This window comes from Numida meleagris, chromosome 7, assembly GCF_002078875.1.
Source record: "Numida meleagris isolate 19003 breed g44 Domestic line chromosome 7, NumMel1.0, whole genome shotgun sequence".
NCBI classification, from domain to species: Eukaryota; Metazoa; Chordata; class Aves; order Galliformes; family Numididae; genus Numida; species Numida meleagris.
In genome coordinates, this window is record NC_034415.1 from 15,464,321 (window position 1) to 15,473,240 (window position 8,920).

Below are 8,920 nucleotides of genomic sequence, written 5' to 3' on the forward strand. Positions count from 1 at the left end.
TTGTAGTAAATGGAGCTCAAATAAACAAATAGCTGCTTGTGTCTATTGGTTTAGAGTGGTCAAGTGGTAGCAGAGTTATTGTCATCCCATGAGGTCCTCATTGCTCCTTATGATAAAAAATTTGTAAAAGCAAAGTGTGAGCTTTAATAATCTACTATTGACCTACTGCTGGCAGTATCCGTAAGACCTAGCCAAATTCCCAGTTTATATAATTTGTTGCCTTTAACAGTTTTGCCGTGTGTTGTTACTAATTTATATATGAAATATCATAAGCAGATGTCAAGGAAACCATTCATGTTCCTTTCTGTAGGCTTGCAATGTACAACTTCTATTAATCTCGGAATGTATTCACTTGGGAAGGAAGAATCTAACAAGGCAAGATATTTAGACCCAATCATTGTTATATTTTACTTATACTGCATAAAGATATCACAAATTTCTATAGGCTCAAACAGCAGTAATATGTGGTATATTCTGAAACAGTGCACAGCTATGTTTGAAATAGTTATCCAACTACTTCTGATCTAGAGGCAAAAAATACATAAACAGAATAGCTAAATACAAATCAGTTTAAGTATAGTGGAGGTGGTGGTCATACATGAAAGACAAGAATCTGAGTCTCTTGTAAACGATATCTAATTAATATAAAGCATACAAGTAATGAGTGATATGTGTGCAAATGCCGAGGTTAAAGCATAAACGTTTTAAACAGCCAAATGCCCTATAGCATGACATCCACTACTACAAAGAGCAGCTTGTATTCCAGGTGGAGCAAGTGAATATGAATCTATTCCCTAATTTGGCAGCCAAGGCAAACATACACAGGTCTTCCCCAGGCTGAGACCTAATGACGCAAAAAAAAGAAAAATGTTATGCTCTGACTCATGGTCCTAATTCATTCCTGTTGTATCTTGAGCAAAATAAGATGAGGGTGAAAACAAGTCATATCCTCATTTCAAGGAGGACTTGTGAAACTGTTTGTCATACATAGGCAGAAGAAGTTAATGACTTGCCATTTTCAGAGCTTAAGGTTGTTTAGATCTCATCATCTGAACAGACAGGTTTCCTCAAAATGAAATGCTAAGACTGTAACGAAGCAAACCTGAATGTATTTTGAGACTTATAAACATAGGTTTCTGTCATATGATTTGATAGGGGGAAATGAAAGAATTCTGATTGACTTTATTGGGTCAGGATTTTATTCACAGAGAAAACAATTCCAAAAAAACATTGTGTAAACTGGTACAACTGTAACAACTCTGACCCTTTGCTGCCATAACTCCTTTACCAAATTTGTGTGCACAAGGTAAGAAATTAATGTAGATATCTGTTAAAATCAGACCATTGTAACTGAACTGGGAAGCTGAATCAAGTACTGTGCATTCTAAACAAATTAAACATAAAATGAAGACGGTTCTTAGAATACCAACCAGAAGAAAAGAGCAACCCACTTTATTCATGCATTGTAAATCAATCAAAATATACAAGTTTATCTTCTAGAAGGCAGAAGATTCACCAACACAATGTGCATAATTGACTAGAGAAAAGTTAGCATTCTAATATCAGTAGAAATATTTTGAAGAGAATGAAAGAATGAGAGAAAAATCATCACAGCAGAATAAATGGTAGGCTTCAATGGGAAAAACAATGTGAAATCCTGACATTTTTTGGTGAGTTCTCACTTAATTGAGTGAATACACAGTAAGCACAGAAGCAACAAGCAGATGTAGGCTGATTTGGTTACCAGAGCTTAGTAAGTATTTTACATATTAAAATTTGAGTTACTTTTTTTGTGTGTTCTGGATGTTAATAGTGTGTCTCTGCATGGTGTTTCTTAATCAGTATTTTCTTTCAGTCTACTGTCTAGCATTTGTACATACTCCTGCACTTTTTGAAGTTGTTGGTAGAGCTTCCAGACTCGGAAGCGATTATTAGTGATGATCCCTTAGAGCTGTGATGAGTAGTTTTAATTAGGATCTTATACATCAAATAATGCCACTTATGATGGTCAATTTATGTTGATATTTGCCTACTAGTAAATGTATTTCAACTACTAGTCTGTCTTAGAAACCAATGAAATTTTTTTTAACATTCAATTGTATCAATCCTTCTAGATCATCTACTTGTTTCTCTGCTAGTAGCACAAATAAAAAAGCATTTTTTTCTGTAAAGCCATAATAGCAAGAGTTAGACATGTCTGTTCTGAAATCACCTGGCTTTGGGGCTTTAAGTAGGACCTTTAACATTGTTATTTGTATTTAATTTTACATAGCATTGAAATGTTACCTTGCCCTAAGCTGTAGAAGACACTGCTGTTCTTTCCAGTAGCTGCCTTTTCGCACCCTGTCCTTGACTTCATAAACCTGAAATGCCAAGCTTGGAAATCTGCTTCTGGCAGAACAAGATCACTTCATCTTTGGGGTCATGTTCCAGGCTTTTGTTCAATCACAAGTTCTGTTTGGATTTATCTTCAGTGTGTCTACTTGAATATTCAAAAAATCATCAGCTAGTCTAATTTGTTTTTTTTAAAGTCATGTAAAAGACTGATTTGCTTTGACAGGTGGATCAGAAACAGAATTGGAGCTATTTTATCTGGACCTAATTAAAGAACCTTCGTTACTGGCAGGTATGTGTTTGTGATGACTAGAAATTAGCTTGATTGGAATTAAAACTCCAAATATAAAGCATTGAAATGGCTTGTTTTTAAAAAATAAATGGTTTAAAAATATATCTATGAAGTACATATTTAAATGTGGTAAGTGCATGTCTAAATTTTAAATATCTCATCATGCCAAATTCAATTTTGTGTTCTATGTTAATGGCACTAGTCATAGGTATTCATGAGGATATTGCTAACATTTATAAAATGGCTCCACGTTTGTTCGGGACTATGAGAGTTTAGTAAAACAGCAGCAGCAGACCTTTTTTTTTTTTTTACTTCTTGTGAGCACAGAATTTCTGCATTATTCTTTGAGACATATTTAGGGGTGAAATTCATTCATGTAAATAAGGCCAGCATGAGGCAGATGCAGTGCTTATGACCTCAAAGAGGGCTTTAAAGTAATGCATGTGTGTTAGTTCTCTTTTACCTTCCCAGAGCCCAATTATTTCCAGCTGGTCTGATTAACTCTATGCATGTCTGTAGAATTAAGGAAACATTTTTCTCCCTGCACACTGACACTCTAGCCTGTGAAATAGACAGGTTTAATGTCTGAGGTTATTAAATGCTATGATAAGTTCTGTCTGTCCTAGTTGACTTCTTCTGTGGTGAAATCATTTGTAACTTTTCAGTAAAGTCTTCCAATGACTCTAGCTGTTCACCCAATCCAAATCTGCTGTGTGAGGGTTTCAAAAGCTACCTTAAAAAACTAAATATACACATGCAGATAACATACTTTTCCATGGCTGTTCTGATTATGGAGAGTTTAGGACAAAGCATCTTAGAAGAGATTTTTCAGAGCAATCGAAGCGTTGCTCTGAGTGAGTGCTAAACTATGCTCAGCTGGTTCAGCAGCTTTTGGTATGGATATGATGTGGCTGTGAAGAGGAGAGCATCATGCCTGAGAAGGTGAACTAGCTAAAAATAACTAGAGCTTTCTTTCACAGAAAAATGGTAGTGGAGTAATGTTATCCATCTCTGTTTCATGAACCTAAAATACTGCGGTGTGTTAAAAGTCCAAATCATATTTGAAAGAGTTGGATTTTATATCTTTCTGTATAGATACAGGTGTGAAAAATTATGTGTTAGAAAGGTGGCTACCTATGGACGGGAAATAGGAGGTTATATTCTGGTTATTGTCAACACTAATTTAAGAAGACTGTTTTACCTTTCAGTTTCCGATGGTGGCAGACAAATAAGAACTATGTTTTGCTAATTATACCCTTTAAACTGTGTCATGTGAGGGGATGCAGTACTCGTGCCAGTTACATTATCAGGAACTATAATTTGCCCTTTTGAAGGACAAAAGTACAAATACGCAAATCCTTAGATACCCTTTAGCTAAGGAGAGGCATTAAACATGATCTGAAAATCAAGGACTAACTATGAATCCATAGTGCAATTCTGATGGATTAAATTAGGCCCATTTTACCAGTTTAGGATTTAGTTGTTACCAATTTAACAAAGAATGTGCCTAAACTTTGATTTTCCAAAATGTGTCTAATTAAAAATCCCAGGATGAGAGTACATAATAATGTAACAAATTACATTTTAAATCAAACATGAAAATAACTAAAACAGAGCAATAAGCATTCTCCTGATTTCTCAGACAATGACAATGGTGTCAGAATAGGCCCTAAAGAGATGAAATTTATTTCTTTCTCCAGAAGAGCTTTTTACTTCTTTGAGATTAGTGTATATGTGAGTCAAGCTAAAGCAGTCAGGTAGGTTCTGCTACTACATTGTTTTCTCTGTATAACTTCCTGTGTTTGAAACTAGGACAAAATTTCTTCATAAGGCTATCTGGAAAGTCATGTATAAGCTACGAAACTCTTGGAATGAGGAAGCCCAGCAATGGCTACTAGTAGCAATCATCTGTGGATGAAGTATGTTTCTGTGAGTAAATTAAAAATACCAAGGCTAATGCACTAATACAGAAGCAAAATGAGAGCAGGCAAAATGGTTCTGCACTTTGCTGATCTAGGCAAGAGCCTTGCATTTTGGTGTTATGTCTGTTGCTGGATGATCTAGGGAAGATGCGCCATCTGTGTGGTTCCATTTCCTATCGATATAAATGGAACTGACACCTAGCAGCTTTCTTACTGTGCTTTAAGTTCCATGTGTATGTATGAAATATCACTATCACTATTATTTTCACATACTGTTGTTAGCAATTCCACCAAATGTAGTATGCACATTTTTCAGTGTTTACTGGAAACAGAAAGTGCTTACACATCGTTGCTGGGATATGAAAAAGATATTTCACGTATTTTGTTAGACAGATTTTTTTGCCTTGACCTTGTGCAACCACAAATATCTGTTTTCAAAATTCCTGTGCATTGACTGCATTCTCCTACGCAGTGGTCAGTGCTAGTGAACCTTATTCAGTAATGAGTTGTGTACTAGTTAACAGGAAATTTATTTAGAAAGGGAGAGAAACAGACAAAGAGTACATGTATAATTAGTTTTATCCCTCAGATAGTTCTTCTCCCATATGCATTTGGCTAACTGTACCAGGCTATGATCAATGCACAGACCATGAAAACAGATGAAACCAACTGCAGAAAGCAACCTTGTGTCTCTTTAAGAAAAAGTGAAAACTTTTCCAATTGATTTAGTACTTCATAAATTAGCCTAGGGACAGCTTTAAATTGTGCTCTTATTATGCATACAGGATTCTACTCATCTAATAATTTTGCTATTCAATATTAAAAAAAAAGGTGTTTTGAATAGCAACCAAATATGCCGTAAAAATACACTATCCACATTCTGCAAAGACCGGAAATGTAAATGAATGGAGTGGAAATGTCCCCAGTATGATTTCTTTCTTGTTGACTTTCCGATTTAATTTTTCATGGGGAAAAAGATGTACTGAGAAATAGAATGCATGATCTACAAGTAGGAGTTTAGGGAAGTCATTATATACCCATTAGTTATGTGCATTTATTACATCTGTCTGGTAAAATTAAGGGAGCTAAAATTTTATGTATTTATTTCTATCTAGTGTAATGAGTGTATCTTGAGTGCCAGTCAGCATTTAAGGTAAATGAATTAACTGGCCGTAGTAGAGAACAAAATCCTTGAACTGGAAGGGATACACCCACTACAGAAACTCTCCTGAGATTCTGTAGTTATGGTCCCTGAGAGAGTTTGGGATACTGTCCATTTCATTTAAAGATCAGAGACCTTTTTATGACTGTTTTTCAAAAACTACAGGAAATACAAACAACTACTTCCTCAGCATTTTCATTCAAGCTCTAGGAAATCCTTCAGGCTGTCTTGGAAAGGGGCACTGAATCTGTCTGCTGTAATGGTGTTTGGCCAGTGCACATTCCTAGGAGCCTTTACTAGGGCTATAAGACCAGTTATTCATCCCTTAATGCCTATGGTCGTAAGCATATTTATTTACTTAGATACTATCTTAATCAGAGAAAAGCCAGAAGAGCTCCTTTAGTCTGCATATCTTGGCCTGAGTCTATCCAGTTAAGGGCCCTAGGGTTTTTAATAAGTACCCCAAACCCTCTTATATTAACCACTTCTCCCAGTTTAGACTTACTGAGATTCATGGGAGTTGCTGGGATTTTCATCTTAAAATTTTACTGTTCAAACAAGAGATACAAACAGTATCAGTAATAGATGTTTATTTTATCCCTTTCCCATAGGAAAGAGGATTGGGGACTTCTGCTAATACTTCTCCTTGCTTTCTGTGTGTCTGTTTTCTATTATAGTAGTATCCAAATGTGATTAATAGGGGAAATGAAAGGTAAAGCAACGGATGAGTAAATTTTTGCTTGTCACAGACCACCTGGTTCACTCTGGCATGGTAGAATTCAAGCTCAATAGGGTTTGAACTAAATTTTCTTTTAAAAGATCTTAAGTACAGGTGCTTTAGTCTTGCTTGGTCATCTGTCTAAAGATTTGGTCAAAGAGTGAATGACTCATAGTCTGGAAAGAAAGAATCAGCAAGGTTACATGTGGCACAGGTTCTACCAGACGCTTCCACTTTGGTTCCTTCTCCTTGCAGGCTAGAAAGAACTTAATGAAAGTGGCCACGGTGATGGAGGCTAATGTAACAGTATGGAACTATTGCCAAAGCTGGAAACATTCCCCAGATGTTTTGCATGTTCCAGCTGGAATAAAACACTTATAGGCTTTCTGACATGTGTTATCAGCAGCAACAGGGTTCTGGTACAAGAAACTAAAGATTCCTTTGGAAGCTGGCAAACTCATCTGTCTGAGCCTCCTGTAAATAAGCAAGTTATAATAAAGTGCTCTTGCTGACTGCCCTTAATGGGCAACAGTTATATTCCTACAAGAACTGACTGGGCAAAGGACAAAGGCCAAGCCATTCTTTAAAAGAATCATTGAAAGATTAAGATTTGGAAAGAATTCCAATTTTAATGGTGACAATCACAGGAATAAGATTAAGTTTATAGGAATAATAGGTTAAGATTCTCCCCCAGTCCCAGAATTGATAGTCTCAGTGCATTGTTTGGTCTTTTGCACTGTTTTTAAGCTCTCTGGAAAAGAAGATGGGAAATAATAGACAATTTTTTCTTACTACCCTCATTGTTGTACACCCTTCCCTTCACTTTTGCATATTTTAAGTTGATTGACTAAGTCACAAATTTTTTGAGGAAAGTGTAAGCCCTGGCTCGTTTCTATTTCACTTGTAAAAATTTTCCTTATCTTTTCTGTCTGACCTTCTTCAGCTTCAGTATACTTCTAGGGGGTCACTACCTTTGGTTGGGTTGGCCAGTCTAGTAATGTAGATGATAGAGTTGCTCTTATTATGTGGAATATGTCTTGCTGTTGTTTTTGCTCCCTTTCTGTTGCCTTTGTGACAGTGACACCACATGTGTGTTGTAAAGTTCTGGCCTCACTCTATCAGTGATCTCAAGTGTTTGCTAAAGAGAGGTAATTTTTTTCTGCTGGCGATCCTGCTTTGATGTTGTGCTTTGAGGTCCCTGTTAATGCCTTCTGTGTTGGAATGGTTTGAGAGATGTGGGAGAAACCCTGTGTGAAAAAAGGATTGTTTCAGTTTTTAGGGGTTATTCTGGCTGCCAGCCCATAGACATCCTACCTCTTTTTTTGTGCAAAGACAGTTTAAGTAGTTTAAACAAAGTAGAAGAGCCTCAATGAGAAATACTGAGAAAGACTTCCTCTGAAGTTGTTATATTTCCTAGGAGGGACCTAAACTCAGTCATTGCTCCAAATAAGACCAGGAAGTTTTTCTAGAACATTGCAGCAGTGGCCAGATTTACTGATCAGCAACAACATGGAACCTCCGGCCTGGTGCATTCTGTTTGGGGTTGTGAATTCTTCAAAACAACTACCTGATGAACTCTGCTAAGATGATGGATAGGTGTTTGATATTTGAGGGCTGTAAGGTCTATGTTTGGGTCAGTCACCAGGTTGCTTTGCATGGTCAGGTTTAGGCAGTTTCCAGCCTAGCTACCAGTAGAAACTTTATTAATATATTGCAACGGAATAGTGATTTTTAGGAATTCCGTTGGCGCTTAAAGAGTGGATTTAAGAGTGTAAGTCACTTTTACTCTCAAAGTGTGGTGCCAATAAGGAAGTAAGAGCTTATACTCTTTTGCCTGATGTCTACCTAGCAATCTGAAAACAAGACCTCCTCAAGAGGTCTCATCACTAAGAGATGCAGAATTCTAAGAAGTAAAATTTTCATGCTTTTACCCATTTTCATAAGTTCTAAGGCTAAACATGAAATGTAGGCCAAAGGATTTCTCTGAATTAATTCTTCTTTCAAGCCCTGTAGCTGTGGCAAAGCTAGAAAAAAATGTTTTGGGAGAACATCCAAACAATAGTCGTCCTTTCTCTGAGATGCTCAGAGGGAGAGAAAACAGTATTTGTATAGTAAAAGATTCTTATAATGTAAATTCTCTCTTAAAATAAAGGAGTGTAAAGAAAATACATTTAGCTGTCTACATTGGGTTTACAGTGATGTCTTTGGGATATGGAACACAATTCAAAAAGTTTTAGGAACATTTTCCAAAGATATTTGACTACTTAAAAAAACAAAGTTAGGAAAAAACTGTCTCCTGACATCAGTCAGACACATGACTCTGCTGATACCTATTTTCCCTGGGGTAACAGAAATCAGGGAATTCAGGATGAAGGTTAGAGTCCTACATAAATTCCTTCTTATCTAGTGACATGGCTTCCTGAAGCAGTAATCTCAGCTGCAGAATAAGAGCTATAGCTTTTATTTTGTTTTATTTTGTTTTATTTTGTTTT

The 8,920-nt window shown here is 36.3% G+C and overlaps 1 long non-coding RNA gene across 1 annotated transcript in view; it reads left to right on the plus strand.

The window, feature by feature from the left end:
• Positions 1-8,920, plus strand: part of LOC110402255 — a 432,654-nt gene that overhangs the window by 105,932 nt on the left and 317,802 nt on the right. Inside the window, exon 4 of the long non-coding RNA XR_002441005.1 lies at positions 2,561-2,626. This is a non-coding gene — a long non-coding RNA (uncharacterized LOC110402255). The remainder of the gene's footprint in view (positions 1-2,560; positions 2,627-8,920) is intronic.